We start from the raw sequence: 17,882 nt of genomic DNA, 5'->3' as shown, positions 1-17,882 counted from the left end.
CGTCTCACCCAGGCATAGTGGAAGTGGAAGAAGTGGAAGGTGAGTGGTCAAAACCAAAGCCCATGGTAGACCAATGTTGTTGGGTGTTGAAGTGTAACAGGTGGTAGAAAGAGCTAAATACCCGACTTGGGGTTTCCTGAAATATCCTTGAACCTTCCAATACTCCTGTTCCACTCTCAGGAAGGACAGTATTTCCAGGAAAGGAAGGGGTGATAGGTCAGGGGGGTAAGGAACAGGAAAGACGGAGGCAGGGGAAGCGGGCGGGAGGCTTGCCCCAGGCCAGCCACTTCTGAAGTCCACAGCCTCAGCCGCCCGGTGGGGAGCAGGAGGAACGCTGGCCCCGTTCGCCTTATACAAACACTGAAGGAAGGAAAGGAAACAATGAGCCCTGGCTGCCAGTCTGGGTTTATAGAGCAGCCACAGAGTCTGTTTTCTTACACATGCAGACGGCTTCTAAATTATGCCTTTCCCCAGAGTAGAATTATTTCTTTTCTCACTTCTCTTCTGCAGGAAACCCAAAAAAAGTTCACCGGCAGGGGTTTCTGGTTATGCTCAGCTTCAAATGTGAATCTCAAAACTTATTCATAGCTACCTTTGGAGAAATCAGCATTCATAGTGTGCATTAAATGTGAGTATGTCACATACAAACACATTCATTGCACACCACAGCTCAGAACTTAAAAAGAGAAAAAGAGACCATGCAAGCAACATTCCAGGCTGCCTGGTGCTAGAAAAGCCCCAGAGAGCCTAGGCTGCAGGCCTTGGACTTTTGCTCTGTGGTCATTCTGCTCTTCTCACTCTTTCCTAGGAATTGACAGGCACCCACAAAAGTGACTCCTTACCCAAGAAGGAAGAAAAGAAAAAGTGGCTTGCTGAAATATGAATCTTGTTCCACTGGTACAGGGCAATCAAGAAGGAATGAGAGAGGGAAAGTGGAAAGCAAAGTGAAGGAGGATCAAGAGGGGCTCCTTGTGCCTGAGAATAAAGGAGAGAACGGGCTGAGTGAGAGAAAAAAGGTGAGAGCTAGGGACCGAAAAGTAATCACCTATTACTGTCTTCTTCCCTCTTAAGCGAAAATATTAAAAGCTGCTTCTTTAAAAAGAAGTCTGTTTGTAAAAAGGAAGTAAAAAAGAAGTCAGTTTTTAGGAAGGAAGATGAAACAGATTTTTTTTTTTTTTTAATGGAAGAAATTAAGGGTATGGGGCTGTAGAACTCACCACATTCTAATTTTTGGACTCTGGTACCTGTTAATGGGGCCACAGGCTCCATGGGGCTTCATGAGTCCAACCCGCTGAACATACTGTGGAGTCTAAATTGATTTCCAACAATAATCAAATGAGCTCGCTTTTTTAAAGCCTCAGGGCACGTGTACAAATTAAACACCATTTTAAATGAAGTAATAATCCATCACAGTGGAAATTAAAGGAAGATTTGCTACCACCTCCAGCTGGCTCCCGCTGGGCAGCATGGAAAGCAAAGATGTGAACTATTATGATTAAAAACAAAGACCTTAGATACACCACTCTGAGAGCCAAACGCATAGGGAGCGCACAGCAAACCTGGCCGTCCCACCTCACGGACTGGCCTTTTCCACAAGGAGCCACAAGTGCAGGTGGAACTCAAAACAGAACCTTCTGAGTGTCCCCAGGATGGAGGGGTAGGAGGTACGAATTCCTCAGATAAGTCAGGAAGGAACTGGAAAAATGATGTGGGAACAAGATTGTACCGCCACACACAGAGCCACAGAAACCGAGAAGGCAGAACTCGCCAGGGGAAGTGACACCTCCAGCCACAGGACAGAACCACCCCTAGATGTGCCTCAGTGTTGCTGTTTTTGTGGGGTGTATTGGAGGAGGGTAGGTAAAGACTGTCTGGAAAAGAAGTGGGCTCTGGAATCAGAAGCCAGTTCTACTCCGTTCTAGCTGAGTGACTTTGGCAGGTTATTCAACCACCCTCAGCTTCCCCAATTCTAAGAAGACCAACATACACAGGGTTATGAGGATTAAATGAGACTGATGTAAGTACAGACACAGTGCTGGCACACAAAACACACCAAAATTGTAGCTATTATTATTTTTAGTGGTTAATGAATTTTTAAAAATATATGTTGCTACTTAAAAAGACAAGAAAAAGAAAAAGGAGGCCGAAGAGTTCAGAGACATACATAGTTTTCCTGCCACTTCCATTAGAACTCTCTAGCTTGTCTTCAAGCAAGGTAGATGGTACTGTTGGGATGACATTCCTCTAAACCTAGAATTCTCCTCTCAAGGTAAGACAGGGTGGTGATGACACTGGAGGAACCATAGGAGTATCCCCCTAAGAGGCGGCTTCCCCAGTGGCCATGCTCCCAAAGGCCCTAAAGCACTGCCAGGAACACAGCGTCTCTGATTCACACAGCCCTGGCAGGCCCCTGAGCCTCCTTTCCCCCTTAAATCCACCCTCTGCATTTCAGCCAGTGTTATGTATTTAAAAAGCAGATCTCACAAACAATAAATGCTGGAGAGGGTGTGGAGAAAAGGGAACCCTCATACACTGTTGGTGGGAATGTAAACTGATACAGCCACTATGGAGAACAGTATGGAGGTTCCTTAAAAAGCTAAAAATAGAATTACTATACGACCCAGCAATCCCACTACTGGGCATATACCCTGAGAAAACCGTAATTCAAAAAGAGTCATGTACCACAATGTTCATTGCAGCTCTATTTACAATAGCCAGGACATGGAAGCAACCTAAGTGTCCATCGACAGATGAATGGAGAAAGAAGATGTGGCACATATATACAATGGAATATTAGCCATAAAAAGAAATGAAATTGAGTTATTTGTAGTGAGGTGGATGCCCTAGAGTCTGTCATACAGAGTGAAATAAGTCAGAAAGAGAAAAACAAATACCGTATGCTAACACATATATATGGAATCTAAGAAAAAAAAAAAGGTCATGAAGAACCTAGGCGCAGGACAGGAATAAAGACGCAGACGTAGAGAATGGACTTGAGGACACAGGGAGGGGGAAGGGTAAGCTGGGACGAAGTGAGAGAGTGGCATGGACATATATACACTACCAAATGTAAAACAGAGAGCTAGTGGGAAACAGCTGCATAGCACAGGGAGATCAGCTTGGTGCTTTGTGACCACCTAGAGGGGTGGGATAGGGAGGGTGGGAGGGAGACGCAAGAGGGAGGAGTTAGGGGGATATACGTATATGTATAGCTGATTCACTTTGTTATAAAGCAGAAACTAACACACCATTGTAAAGCAATTATACTCCAATAAAAACGTAAGAAAGAAAGAAAGAAAGAAAGAAAGAAAGAAAGAAAGAAAGAAAGGAAGGAAGGAAGGAAGGAAGGAAGGAAGGAAGGGAGAGAGAGAGAGAGAGAGAGAGAGAGAGAGAGAGAGAAAGAAAGAAAGAAAGAAAGAAAGAAAGAAAGAAAGAAAGAAAGAAAGAAAGAAAGAAAGAAAGAAAGAAAACTAAAGGAGGAGGGGAAAAAAAAAAAAGCAGATCTCACCACGTCATCATTTTCATGTCCTTCAGAAAGGCAATACGGGACAGTGGGTAAGCAGATGGGTTCTGGATATTTAACTAAAGAAAACAAAAACACTAATTCAAAAAGATCTATGTACCTCTATGTTCATTGCAACACTATTTACAATAGCCAAGACATGGAAGCAATGTAAGTGTCCATTGATAGATGAATAGGAATGTGGTGTATGTATATATATATATATAAAATGGAATATTACTCAGCCATAGATACAAATGAAATCTTGCCATTTGCAGCTACACAGTTGGACCTGGAGGGTACTGTGCAAGGTAAAATAAGTCAGAGAAAAACAAATACCATATGATTTCACTTACATGTCTAAAGAACAAAGCAAATAAACCAACATAATAAAACAGAGTCATAGATACAGAGAACAAACTGGTGGTTGCCAGAGAGGAGAGGAGTGGGGGGACAAATGAAATAGGTGAGGTACAAACTTCCAGCTATAAAATAAATGTCATGAGGATGAAATGTACACATAGGGAATACAGTCAACAATACTGTAATTACTTTGTATGGTGACGGATGGTAACAGGTCTTATTGTGGTGATCATTTCACAATGTATAAACATATTGAATCACTATGTTGTACACAGGAAATTAATATAATATTGTACGTTAACTATAACTCAATTTTTTAAAAAAGACAGGTTCTGAAATCAGACTCCGAGGGTTTCAAATCTCAGTTCTATAATTTTCTAGCCGTGTGACCTTGAACAACTTACTTAACCTCTCTGGACCTTGCTCTCCTCATCAAAACCTAGGAACACTAATATTGACCTCATAAGGCTCTTGTGAGAATTAACTAAGCTAATACATATACAGTACTCAGCATATGCACCTGGCATGTAGTAAGCACACAATAAATTCCAAGTGTGTATTATTGCTGACAACCATTGACATCCATGAATGGCTTCAGATTCATCTCTCATACTCTATATACTCCATTTTTCGAACTGACATTTAAGGGTCTATTGTGTGTCAGGAACAGTCTCCTAAGTGTTCAGATTTGCCAGACAAACTCTCTGTAGTTCCCCCGAATACACCACACCTGTATTTCACCCTTCCATGGTTTTGTTGATGCCATTCCCTCCATCTGACATATCCTTCCCACCTCCTCACCAGGCCCTTACTTGTCCATTAAGACTCAGCTCAAATATCCCCTCAGCATTGGACTTACTGACTCATCCTCCGTGCTCACCTCCATCTTAACATTTACCCTATTGAAACTGAAATTATTCTTTTCTGCCTCTGTATCCTCTACTAGAGGTAAGTGCCAAGAGTAGGGACCACATTTTAGTTGTTTCTGTACCCCCTGAACTCGGCAGCACAGAGCACACAACAGTGGCCACTGTTGGACTGAACTACCCCTGCTTCCCCTTGGGCTGCTGACTAGACCAGTCTACTCATCCATGTGGGTAGCACAAATGATTGAGGCTCCTTCCTTCCCCCTGCCAGTAACGAGGCAAGACACAGAATGACTCTGGCCCCATGGAACCCTGTTCTCCCCGACAGCCCCCACTCAGATCCTGTGCTGAGATGCCCATAACTACAGTTCTTCTAGGCAACAGAAGATTTTTTTAAGTCCTGGATGTTAATCAAAGGCCTGTCATTGGCATCCATGCCCATTTTTCACACTCACAGGGTCTAGGTTAAAATATACTATAGTAAATATTTATATATATAGATATACATACATACACATATATATATCTGTTGAGGTAACAGCTTAACCATTTTCCAGCTTTCTCCATCTCTTACTTATTGTAGCAACTCTTAGAAAGCCTGAAGAGGACTTTATGCTGACTTTAAGGACAGGAGAGTAGGAGCATGACTGAGTAGTCTGTTCCAGAAGCAAAGAGAGAAGCCCTGATTGGAGGCAATAAATAGGTGGCAGTGGAAAGGGGGTAGGTAAGCCATTTCTGGGACTGGAGACAGAAAAAAACAAAGAGACAGAATGGCTGTGGAAAGCCCCTATCCCAAGAGGGTAGTCCTCCTTCCCCATTCCTAATCTCACCAGAATCCTGGACTCAGACCAGGGAGCATAGAGACCCAGTTTCCCTGGGCTGCCACAAAGAGAAGTGGGTGGTGGTGTCGTCCACTGGTGCGGAGGACAGGATTAGAGACAGATGGACTTGGATTCTGTTTTGGTTCTTCTCACTAGCTGCATCACCACTGGGCAAGTTGCCTGAAAGGGAATAACAGTGCCTACTTCATGGAGGAGACAAAAGCATCAAATGACATAAAGCAAGTGAAGCATGCAGCGTAGCACCTGGCACATCATTAGTACTCAATAACCTTGATTAGCTGTGATCATCCTTACCAGCAAGGGAGAAAAAGCGCGGGAACTGTTCCTGTTCACAAGACCCAAATGAGCAGTGCTCCTGTCTGCCAGGTTGACTCATGGTGGCTAGAGGGTTAGGCCTAAATTAATCCACTTAAAGGTATACTGTGGTTTTAGTAGGTTTTGGTGGCTTAGCTGGGGATCTGACGTTATTCCAATATCATTCCAAACAATAGACCACTCCATCACTTAGTGCAGTGGAAGTTACCTCTGCAGTCTGCACTTACTCTACTAATCCCAGGATGAGGCCACTATTGAAAACTTTACTGAAACTCCGCTATCAAAACTGCCACGATCTGATGTGCAAGACGTACTGGGAAAGCAATGCTATCACTTCATAGTTAACAACTTTATAGCTCTGGACCCAGGTGGTACTTCAAATCCATCCAGTTGATAATAAAAACCAGTTTGGATAGTCAAGAAACCACTCTCGGGCTTCCCTGGTGACACAGTGGTTAAGAATCTGCCTGCCAATACAGGGGACACGGGTTTGAGCCCTGGTCCAGGAAGATCCCACATGCCGCGGAGCGACTAAGCCCGTGCGCCACAACTACTGAGTCTGCGCTCTTGAGCCCACGAGCCACAACCATTGAGCCCACATGCCACAACTACTGAAGCCCGCGCACCTAGAGCCCGAGCTCCAAAACAAGAGAAGCCACCGCAATGAGAAGCCCGCGCACCACAACAAAGAGTAGCCCCCGCTCGCCACAACAAAGAGTAGCCCCCGCTCGCCACAAGAGAAAGCCCACGCACGGCAACGAAGACCCAACGCAGCCAAAAATCAACAAATAAAAATAAATTAATTAATTAAAAAAAAAGAGAAACCACTCTCTTTTCATAAACAAAACCAACCATTCATCTCTATGCTGGATACAGGGCCTAGTCTTGATTTCAGGGGGATTATCTGCCAGATGATAATCCTACATGATCTCTAGGATTCCTTCAGCTCCTGAAGTCCTGATTTCATGTTGTAATGATGTCTCTGCCAGCTGAACCTTGCCCCAGAACTTGTACCCATCCACCCACCTTTATTCTGTTAAGACCTTGATTTCAGCGAGGTCACAGGACCTGCCAGTCTCTCAGAGTCCACTTGGATATGGCTGGACGGTGCTTTGCAACATCTGTTAGCAAAGCAATATATTTATCACATGGTCCTTAGTTCAGCACTCTGCCTGCGAGGCCCCCATATGAGGCTTACATCTGTTAGAACATGGCATAGAGAAGAGGCACTTCCCCTTGAACATTCTGAAACTTGCATGTAATTTACTATTTATTACATAGAAGTAGCTGTTGCTAGCTGGCTAGGAAGAGATCAGATATCACTTTAGGTTGTTTCTACAATTTCAACCAAAAATGATCTGTCTGAAGATTTATTACCAAGGACACTTGGCTCAAGTTCATCAATGGCTTCCTTCTTTTTCTTATACAACTCCAAGATCCAAAAAGGATTTAAGGTGGCTTACAAAAACATAAACAATACTATACTATTAAAGTAGATAAAGAAATTAGGGTAGGAGGAATAAAAGAACAAAAGGAGGGTTAGGACACAGAAATGCATGCTATTAAATTGCTTAATATTTACTGAATTTCAACTGCAAATTTGGCTTTGAGCTCCCCAGTAACCAAGGCAGGAAAGAAAATACCAGCAGTTATAAGGTTTATATTTCCTATGAAATAAAAGCATCTTGGTTGTTCAGGATACAGATTTTCTGAGAGACATTTATTTCTCCTGCGGGTGGTCACAGGAGACAATGAGCAACCCAGTGGACAGAGCCCCAGAGCACATCAGCCCTTCCCACCATGTAACCCTCTTGCAAGACTTTCTTAGAGGCCCCTCCATGAAAACGGACAGCGTAATGAACACCAAAGGGCAATTCAGTAAAAGGGATTCTACATGGGGTCAAATCAGGGCAGCCCAAGGACGTGGCAGCCCAAGGACCCAGATCCTGACGGTCTGGCTGGATCCAGTGATATCAACTCTCCAGAGGAATGGAAGAGCTACAGAGCCTTCTGGCAATGCTCCATGAATATCATTTATCACAACCAGGCTTTTGAGTAACAAAAATATGGGCAGCCTCCAACATGCCAAGTCCAAACACTAATACTTTTGAATGCTAACACTATTTGGCCCTGGTGCTGCATTCAGCTCTCTCATGGGCTGTTTTTTCTCCGAAACTCTCCCTTATGGGCCTCATCTTGCCTCTCTGGGTTCTTCTGTGTCTCTGACTGAGGCTCAATCTCCCTGGCTGCTCTTCCATCCTCCTCCTCCTTCGAGGTGCTTCCACCATATGCCTAAGTGCTCCCCGCCCCCAGCATTCTCACCCATACCCAAGTCTTCTAAACATCTCTGTCTCCTGCTCCTGAACCCTGGATTCTTTTCTAAAGGGGGCCTCTTTCTGACTCCTAGGAAGGCACTTCAAACTCCCAAAGCCAGCACCATCTTTTCCCTTCCTCCGATCCTATCCCCTTCACCCCCATTCTGTTCCTTCCTCCTGAAGGCCCAGCTGCCCAAGCAGGAAACACCCTTTATTCTCTCTCCCTTCTATGTCACACTCCATCTGTCCCCTAGACAGTTGGTTGTGCCTCTCAATCCACCCTCCCGTTGCCATCCCCAGTCACAGCCAGCACATTGTGTGAGCCCCGTCCTCTCTCATCCTGAACCTCCTAAACTGGTCTCCCTGACTCAGCTCTTACCTCTCCAGCCCATTCTAGAATTCTATTTATACAGCACAATCTGACCACATCTCTCTCATGTTTCAAAGCCTCCAGTGGTTTCCTAGCAGCCTACAGGACAAGGTCCAACCCGTTAGGTGGCACCGAGAACCTGGGCCCAATTCTCCTTATCTTCTCATCACCTTCCCACCTCACTCCAAACCTGCTTCCCCAGCTGACCAAGCTCGTTCACTAACTTTTCTCAAGTTATTTCAGCCTCCTGCAAAGCCTTAACCTGTCTTCTCTGCCCAGTAAATGCCTGCTCATCCTTTAATATCCAGCTCAAATAAGACCCTAAGCAGAGCTGGGGACCCCCTTCTTCCAGCATGCAAAAAACTATTCTCTGGAATGGCACTTTAACACACCATTGTTGTGTGTCTCCCAGACTGGAAAATTCCTGCAGTCAGAAGTCCAGTCTTTACCCGCCTTGGGTCCCCAGGACTCCTAGTATCCAGCACATTGGAGATTCTTGATAAATGTTAATTAACTGAGTAAAATGAATGACCATCACCGGCACTGTGCTGCCCTGTAAAGCTGATATTTTTAGTCTCCTTACTTTGCCACTATCCAGTACAACTTAAAATATTGAATTCTGAGCATTACACGGGACTCACACACCATTAATGCTCCACAAAGTTTGAAAACTAGCAAACTCTTATGATGTAAACTTACTTGGGCTGTCAGGTAGAGTCTGCAACTCAGGACTGTGGAGCCATATCTCCGATGGGCCATACCACAAGAACCTCTGATGGTTTTACCCAGCTGCTGTCTGATGGCAGAAATATTTCCCATTCGGTCTCACCTGGCCCTTCCCACCATTTCTGTGTGTCACCTAGGGCAGCTTCCCGAGGGACCCTGCCCAGGCTGGCAGTGGCTTCTGGACCCCTAGAGAAACCCTTCCAGGTTGATCCCCACAAACCCCCCACGGCAGTCTGAGCTGCTGTTCTAGGCAAGACTGAGCCAGGGAAAATGCAGTGGCAGACTTGGTGCAGACTAAGAGGGAAGGGGTCCCTCGATCCTGCCTCTGCTCCACATTTCAAAGAAACCAGATCCACCCTTTCCTGCAGCCCCCAGAGACTGCCGCCCTCGGCGTCAGTCCTGCATTTTGTATTTGGCCATGGTCAGACATGATAATCCTGGTTAAAACAAAGCGAATACTTTCTTCCCCTGATCTGGGACCCAAAGTGTAGCCTACAGACAAGGCTACACTTGAACTGTAATGTAAAAACAGCCATTTAGAAGATCTATCAAGAAAACAACGTCTTACAGATGTAGAGAACAAACGTATGGACACCAAGGGGGAAAACTGCGGTGGGATGGGGATGGTGGTGTGCTGAATTGGGCGATTGGGATTGACATGTATACAGTGATGTGTATAAAATTGATGACTGATTAAAAAAAAAAAAAAGAAAAAAAAAAGAAAGAAAACAATGTCTTGAAAAGCAGAGTAAGAGATGGCCAGTCTTCAGGTTACTTCACCAGGGAACCCTCCCTTTAGCCTCCTCCAACGCCCACTAAGTCAGGTGCCCAATTCCAGAGGCATAGCACTTTTCACAGTTGTAGTTTTATTGAGATGATTATTTGATTGTCATCTGTGTCCCACACACTCAAATATCCAATATTATTTACTGACTAAATGCATGTCTTTTGGAATATGGGCACTGTGTGACCTTGATTTCTCTTTAACTGCTGCTCCCCGAGGGCACAGCTGGGGCCCCAATTAATGACAAACCATCCATCCCAAATCTGCCAATACAATTCTGTTGTTCAGCTGTCAGCATGCCTTTGGCTTTCTCACTTTAATCTCCCATTTCAAATAAATCCAAAACTCTAGACTCTCACATCTGTGGCTGGGCTCCCTGCCTTTCCACGATTGGAATTTGGAAATTGAACTTAAAACTCAAGAGAAGAAAAGGGCAGAGGCACTTTCAAAAGGATGCCTGTTGTATGTCCAAAGTCCCAGCCATCACCAACCCAGAGATGGATGCATTTTGTTCTAAGAATTAAACTGTCATCTAGCGTTGCCATTTATTGAAGCAGCGGAAAAGGAATAGGGTGGGGAAGACAGACTGATTCTAGAGCAAATTTCTGGATTTCTCCTATTATGGGAATGGGAGATAGATTTTAACAAGAAAGACAGCTTCTTTTCCTTTCAGGCCTGGCACACTAAGGGGAGCCATGCACATTGCCAGTGCAGCTTTTTCATATAATTTAGAAACCTCCACAAAGCTAGTAGTTTATGGGTCAATCTTCCCACTAGATTGTGTGCCGTTCCTGACCACAGCCAGAGACCATGTCTGGTTAATCATCCATCATAGCTAGCCCAAAGCCCCACTGGCACTAAGAGCTCAGAAAGTGTTGGTTGAAGGAGGGTGGGAAATAGGGAGGGGAGGAGATAGGGAGAGTCATCTGAGGCCCTTCAGCAACTGTCAGTAAGCCTCCAGGACTCTACAATTTATTAATTTCGTACTATGGGCCCATAAGGGGCCAAGTACTTGATATGCATTATCTCAATCCTCACAGCAACCCAGAGAGGCAGGCATTATTATGATAACTCCTATTTGAAAGATGAGGAAAAAGCTCAAGAGAAGTTAAGCAATTTACCCAAGGTCACTCTACTAGAAAGTACCATAACTGGGACCCTGGGAACAGCCCCCCTCAACCTCCACCCCCCAGGGGATCCTTCAACCAAGACATGACAGAGAGGGGTCTGAAGATGTGCATCCTTGGTACTTGAGCCCTCTAAAACAAGCAGAATATCTCCCAGAGGGAGAGTCTAAGTCAATTAATTACAATGCAAAACAAAGATGTCAAGTTCTCTTAAAACATCTTCAGGCTGTCAGGGTTGGCTCAATGCATCAACTTTTAATTGCAGAAACCTGAGAAAACAAATGAGGGAATGGAATAACCTGAACCAGAAGGTAGGACAACAGATTAGGCACAAGAAAAAGCTAGTTTTCAGTTCTTATCATCTCTTCATGTTAATGGGATATTTAGCTTTAAGGCTGCAGTCACATTCGGGGATACTTTTTCCCTCAAATCCTAAAGAAAACAAATTAAGAATCATGTAAGCAAAACTAACCAAAAGCCCTATCTAATTTACATTTACATAATACACATGTTTATACCATTAGCACAGCAAATGCTGAAAGAGAATTCATTTCTACTTTTATGGTCCATTTGGTGGTGGGTCACCTTAGGTAGGGACCCCCAACAGACAAAGACCAAAATGGTGATAAAAGAAGAGATAAAGGGAAAACAAATATAATGGATGACACACAGGAACATACAAACAAAAGAAAAGGAAGAGGCAAAAATAGAAACTAAGGGAAAGGAGGTCAAAGGTTAAGGATGTTTAGTAGTTGGTATCTGCCAGGGAGAGCAACTACCTTAGTGATTTCCAAACCTCAGACATGTGTGGGGTGGTCTCCATTAGGAAAACCTGGGAAATTGGGGTGGGGGGGGAGTGTAGGTATTAAATTCTGATTTTATAGGCTTTTGGCTGGGCCAGGAATTCTTAAGGCAACCAGGTTTGAGAATCCCTAGGGATAGTCTCACTTTTGAGGATGCCTATTATCTATGTCAGCTAGCCTGCATCCTCCAGAGTTCTACCGTGAACGTAAGTCACAGTCCACATCTGTGGAGCGCCTCTAAACTGTAGCGATGGTAGCCCAAGCAATATCTCCTTCCTGCATCTCATATGCCTCCTGAGCATTCCTCATACATTACCTGTCATGTCATTACCTCGGTGCCTTTGCACACACTGTTTCCCCTGGCGTGTTTCTGCCTGTTTAAATCCTCTTCATTCTTCCCAGCCCCATCTCCAAAATGCCTACCCTTCTTTCTGTATCTCTGTAATGACCTTAAGCTCTTTCTACCTTGTACTCTGGTTATTGACATAGATGTCTTAATCACTCCTATTTGAGGATATGCTCTTAGGGGCAGGGGCCATATTATAACTGACCTTTTTCTCCCAAAGGTCTTATTATCTGTTGAATGATGAATACCCAGGAAAAATAAAAGAAAACAAAAATAAAATAAAACAAAATAAAAGGTTGAGTTTCAGCCCCAGGCCAGAGGTTCCTCTTCTCTATCTCAAAATAGGAATCAAAATTTTCCTGACTCGGGGCTTCCTTGGTGGCACAGTGGTTGAGAATCTGCCTGCCAATGCAGGGGACACGGGTTCAAGCCCTGGTCTGGGAAGATCCCACATGCCGCTGAGCAACTAGGCCCGTGAGCCACAACTACTGAGCCTGCGCGTCTGGAGCCTGTGCTCCGCAACAAGAGAGGCCGCGATAGTGAGAGGCCCGCGCACCGCGATGAAGAGTGGCCCCCACTCGCCACAACTACAGAAAGCCCTCGCACAGAAACGAAGACCCAACACAGCCAAAAAATAAATAAATAAATAAATAATTAATTAAAAACTTAAAAAAAAAAAATTTTCCTGACTCAGGCAGGATATGTTCCCAGCCTATGCTCTCTTGCCCCAGGTACTCCCACCCAGAACACCATGGGAAAACAAAACAAATCATTAGGCAGGTCAATATTTCCTATAACTACATTTCATATCAGATAGAATAAAACCACTTTCTTCTGCCCAACCAAACTCAACCACTGCTCACACCCAGCAGACCCTGTTGGAGCCTCAGTGGCATCCCTATGCCATCTGGATATCAAGCCTTCCTTTCATGGCAAGAAATAGCCAAGGGAACTCCAGACACTAGAGGCTAATTTCATTCTGAGCAGGCAATCTAATTTCACACAAAACCCACTAAGTCTGGACATACTACATTCTCAAGACCAGGGGGGAGGGCTGACTGCCCTGCAACTCAGGAGACAGGAGAGCTCAGCGCTGCTGACCCAGCCAGGAAACAGGAATGCGAGTGGCAGTGCCACGCCTCATTGGCAGACGTTGCTTTGTCCCATCACAGAGGGAAGGTAGGCTTTGCCTAATATTGAGACGTTATGGGTTATTTATTAGAGTTTAAGTCAGGAGTTGGTACTTTTCCAGAATGTACAGGAGTAGTAAGAGCCTTGGACCTGAGAAATAAAAGATATGGTTTACAGTCTGTGCTTTGCCCAAATTAGTTCTGTCCTAAGCAAGTCCTTTTTGCCTGTTTGAGCCTCAATGTTTATATCTCTAAAATGTAACACCTAAAATGGATTTTAATACCCAATCCAGCATATATCTAATTAATAGAGAGTTATAAACCATTAACTTGAAAGTAGGGGAAATAAAATTATAAGGTTAACGCTGGAAAAAATTGGGATGCAGGGCCCGACAGTTACTAAAGTCAAGCCACAAATTTGTTTCTCTGCTTCCTGGCAGCCAAAGCAAAAAAGAGAAATATGATCAGTTATATCCAATTGTCCACAAAGAAAAATCATGCCAGTTCCTTGGGAGAGGCAAAGCTTTTCCTAACACTGGGTTCTGAAAGCAATTTCTCTGATTAACTTAACAGAGACATTAAGTGAAGTTGTAGCTTAAGTCTTCAACAATATAAATTCTTATAAGAAATGTAGTAGCAAGTTATATAAACCTATTTTGGACAGCGTCCCTCCATAAAGCAAAGGGCAGGACACCCAAGTTCATCTCAGTGAAAACAATTCTGGAGGGGCTGAGCTAACATGGCCCAAGTATGCAGCTTTCAGTAGGCCCGGCTTAATTCAAGGATAAAACTAAGACCAGGTAGACAACATATTTTTCCAAACACTTCTATAAATATTATTTCTTCCACATGGATGTTTATTAAGAGTTGGGTAGCAGGGTGCAATTAGATGACTTCTAAATTCCATTCCAGTTCTGATAAATCTAAGTGACATTTTTGGTCTCCATTTACTTACACTAATTTAAAATTTGGGAGTTTTCCCCCTCTTACTGCCCACTCCCAAATCAACGGATAGGGAATTCCTGCCAGTGAGAGAGAGGGAATCTAACTATTAATATTAGTCTTGTTATTAATAGCTAATACCAAGCGCTTATGTGCCAGGCTCTGTGTCTGGGTTCCTGTGCATACTCTCATTTAATCTTCCCATCAATCCTGTGTGATAGTAACTATTATTAGTCCCATTTTACAAACAAGGAACAGAGATGTCGAGCATTTTAGCAAATTGTCCTAGGTCACAGAGCTAATTATTCAGATCTTTCTGGTTCCAAAGCCAAGGCTCTTAGCTCTACTTATAGTGCCTAGTATTAATGAAATGTGATTACTGATAGAAATGCTTGTTTGTCAGGAGAACAGTGAAGCCTAGAATAAGGCTTGTAGGGGAGGCAAGAGTTATTAACAACAACAAAATAACAATGGAGCTTTTAGAGACTTTGGCAACCCATAAAAAAAATAAAAGGATGAAAAATATTGTGAAAAGCAGAAATCTCAAAAGAAAGTAATTCCAAGGGAACAGGAATTCCGAGGAAAAGAGAGAGAAAACTTCTTTTCCTCCTCTTCTCTTGAAAATAAAGTATTATTTCTTACTCTTAAAGACTCTAAACCTTGGCTCTCTTGGTCATTCATTCATTCCACCAACAGTTAGATATTTATCCTGTGCTACTCCCTGCTAGGCACGGTCAGCAGTGAGCAAGACAGAGGGGCTTCCAATCCAGCCATCAAGTAGACAATGCATTTCCAGAGGGTATTAAAGTGCTTTGAAAAAAGAAAAAAATTAAGGGGATTAAGAAAGGCTGAGGGGCAGGGATGGAGGACTGTTCTAGATAACAGGTCAGGGAGGGGCTCTCTGAGACCCAAGTGTAAGAAGCCAATCATGCAAAAAATTTGGAGACCAGTGACTACCAGTAGAAAGGCCCAGGGACAAAAACAAACCTTACATGTTTTAGAAACCTCAGGAAGGCTAGTGCAGGTGGAGCTGGACTGAAGCAGAATAGACCAGGTGAAGACTGGTAGAAGCTGGGGTGGGCGAAGTTGGGACAGGGGGAGAGGTCTACAATGCCTGCAGGGAAAGGGGGTGGATTATTTCTGAAGGGCAATGTGAAAGTTGTAAACATGGGAGTGGCATAATCCTATTTACTTCATAAACCTCCAGGGCTATACTCATAGCTCCCAGGGAAATTCAGGTAGGTGCAGTTATCACCTTTTGTTAGGGGTAATATCACTAAACTATCAACTGTTAACAGAATCCCTTTAGCCTGTAGGCCCTGGCTTTCCATCATTGGATGCTAAAATTCAAAAAGACACTTCCTTTTCCAGAGCTTTATACCCCCTCATCATGCTAAGGGAATGCAACTGCCAGAGCAACTAGTGGTTTGGTTGACAGACCCTAGGGAAATGCCAAGATAATTCACAAAGAAAATTGATCCAGACCTCAATTTGAATCCTACCTGCTTTTCCTATCCTAGGATATGCCATCCTTTTGTTGTTTCCTTTTTTTTTCCCATAGGCTCAAAACTAAACGTTAATGTGAGCTGCTTGACCAAACTGAACATTATTCAAGTTAATTTCAACAATCCTACAGTTAGTGTTCCCATATAAGGCATACCCTTGGCAGGAAGGACCACAGTTGAATTTGAATTTGGATAATTTAGAGTTCTTTTTGAAGCTAAATTGCAGCTTTGATAAATTCAAGGAAATTTCTTTTACCAACATGTTTGGACACAATAACTAAGAGGGAAACATACAACATGTGGAAGCATCAGGTGTGTGTATGTTTATGCTTGAAAGTAGAGACAGAGGTAACAGCATCAGAAACCGGAATACTAACAAGACCCACCTGCACACAGGAGCTGAGCTGTTACAGAGGAAAGAACCAGGGCTGAGGCAGGCAAGGAGGTGGGGAAGCTTGCACCTCTTCTTATTAACTGTTGACAGACAAGCCCCTGGCTCCCCTCCCCACGCCTAACAAAAATAAAATCACCAGTCTGCCCTTCCCCTAGATTACACAGCCTGGAATACCCAGATGTTAAAATCAACCTTTTCTGCTGCCCAAACTGTTAATGTCCCAGGCACAATGACTGTGTCATTGACTCAGAACCATTAAAATAGTGAAAATTCACATAAATCTGTGAATAATACAGCAGGCTCAACAGCACTACTCATGACCCCAACCCCACACACCTAGAAACATCCAGTGGTATAGAAAGATGAACAGCAGCCCTCAAGCGGGCTGGAGCGGAGTGATGTGGGGAGGAAAGGGAGGCTATCTCTTAGGGCCAATGCCTCATGACAGCTGAAGTCAAACAACACTATACCCTTAGACTAGCCTGGGCTAGTGTGACAGATGAGTGATCCTGGGTTTGCATAGAGTATGGCGCACATATCTGACTAAGGCTTTGCACTCTTCATATCTAAGTTAATGCCTTTCATTGTTCATTGACCCCAGTTCCCGCTAGTTCAGGGTTTCTTATCAACCACCTGTCTAACAACCTCATGGCCCATTTATTAAAAATGTGCCCCACTGAGAATAAACATCTCCAGACTGGACTTACAAACTGCACTTTTAAACACTACCCAGGTCATCTTTATGCACATTTAAGTTTGAGGACCTCTGCTCTACAGCAATGTTTCTTCAACTGTGGGCCGTGACCCGTTTGGTCAAGAAACCAAATTAATGAGTCATGACCAGCAGTTGATTTTTTTTTTTTAAGTAAGTAGGAAAAAATTATAAACAGAACACACTGCAGGTAGTCAGGGCAATTATTGTTTCTGGGAACTGATGCACTTGTGGACCTCTGTGCAGGGATGTAAAATGTATTCCTCACTGTGGATCCCACTCAGAGTTTGAAAACCACTATCCTAGAGGGAAAAAGGAAAACGATATTCTTGCACATGCGTTTATTTTCATTTTTCACCCCTAATTCCAAGCTTCTGGAGTTTAGTTCAAGCACAAGATATCAAGACAGAAAGGCTGTTATCAAATCCTAAATTGATAAGGCAAAGCCAAACTGAGGAGGGGGATGAGCCCAAGGCCGACACTCTGCTCCTGCCTGAGACCCTTATCATGGAGCTGGGGATAAGGAAAGGTGCCAAAGAGAAATTTGCACAACTCTCCTCAGGCTAGACCTGTTCCTTGGTAAAGAACCTGTAGCCACTCATTGTCACAGTTTAGAGGAATTAAAATGTTCCCCATGGGGGGGAGTGGCGGGTTCAGGGGAGGCTCAGTCTCGGTATAAGGGATAGACAGAAGTCAGGTTCAACCCATCTTTGCAGTCCTGTGGCAGTGACTAGGTCAAAGGAAAGTCAGGAAAGGGTGAATGGTCAAGTCTCACCCCAGAACCAGCGACATGAGTTACCTTGGGCAAGTCGAGTAACCTCTCAGTCCCCTAGGTTCCTT

The 17,882-nt window shown here is 43.9% G+C and overlaps 1 protein-coding gene across 8 annotated transcripts in view; it reads right to left on the bottom strand.

The window, feature by feature from the left end:
• YPEL2 (yippee like 2) overlaps positions 1-17,882 on the bottom strand; it is a 64,280-nt gene that overhangs the window by 43,977 nt on the left and 2,421 nt on the right. For 2 of the 8 annotated variants that reach the window (XM_036836462.1, XM_036836458.1), the window contains exon 2: positions 12,565-12,589. The exons of 3 other annotated variants lie outside the window; for them this stretch is intronic. The gene's annotated coding sequence lies outside the window, so the exon portion shown is untranslated. Of the gene's footprint in view, positions 1-3,508; positions 3,583-5,561; positions 5,596-12,564; positions 12,590-17,882 lie in introns of those variants that run through there. 3 more of the 8 variants (XM_036836461.1, XM_036836459.1, XM_036836463.1) reach the window with 2 other exon arrangements.

Source organism: Balaenoptera musculus, chromosome 20 (genome assembly GCF_009873245.2).
Source record: "Balaenoptera musculus isolate JJ_BM4_2016_0621 chromosome 20, mBalMus1.pri.v3, whole genome shotgun sequence".
NCBI lineage: Eukaryota > Metazoa > Chordata > Mammalia > Artiodactyla > Balaenopteridae > Balaenoptera > Balaenoptera musculus.
Note: the sequence above shows the minus strand (reverse complement) of the source record. Positions and strands in the feature narration are given on the sequence as shown.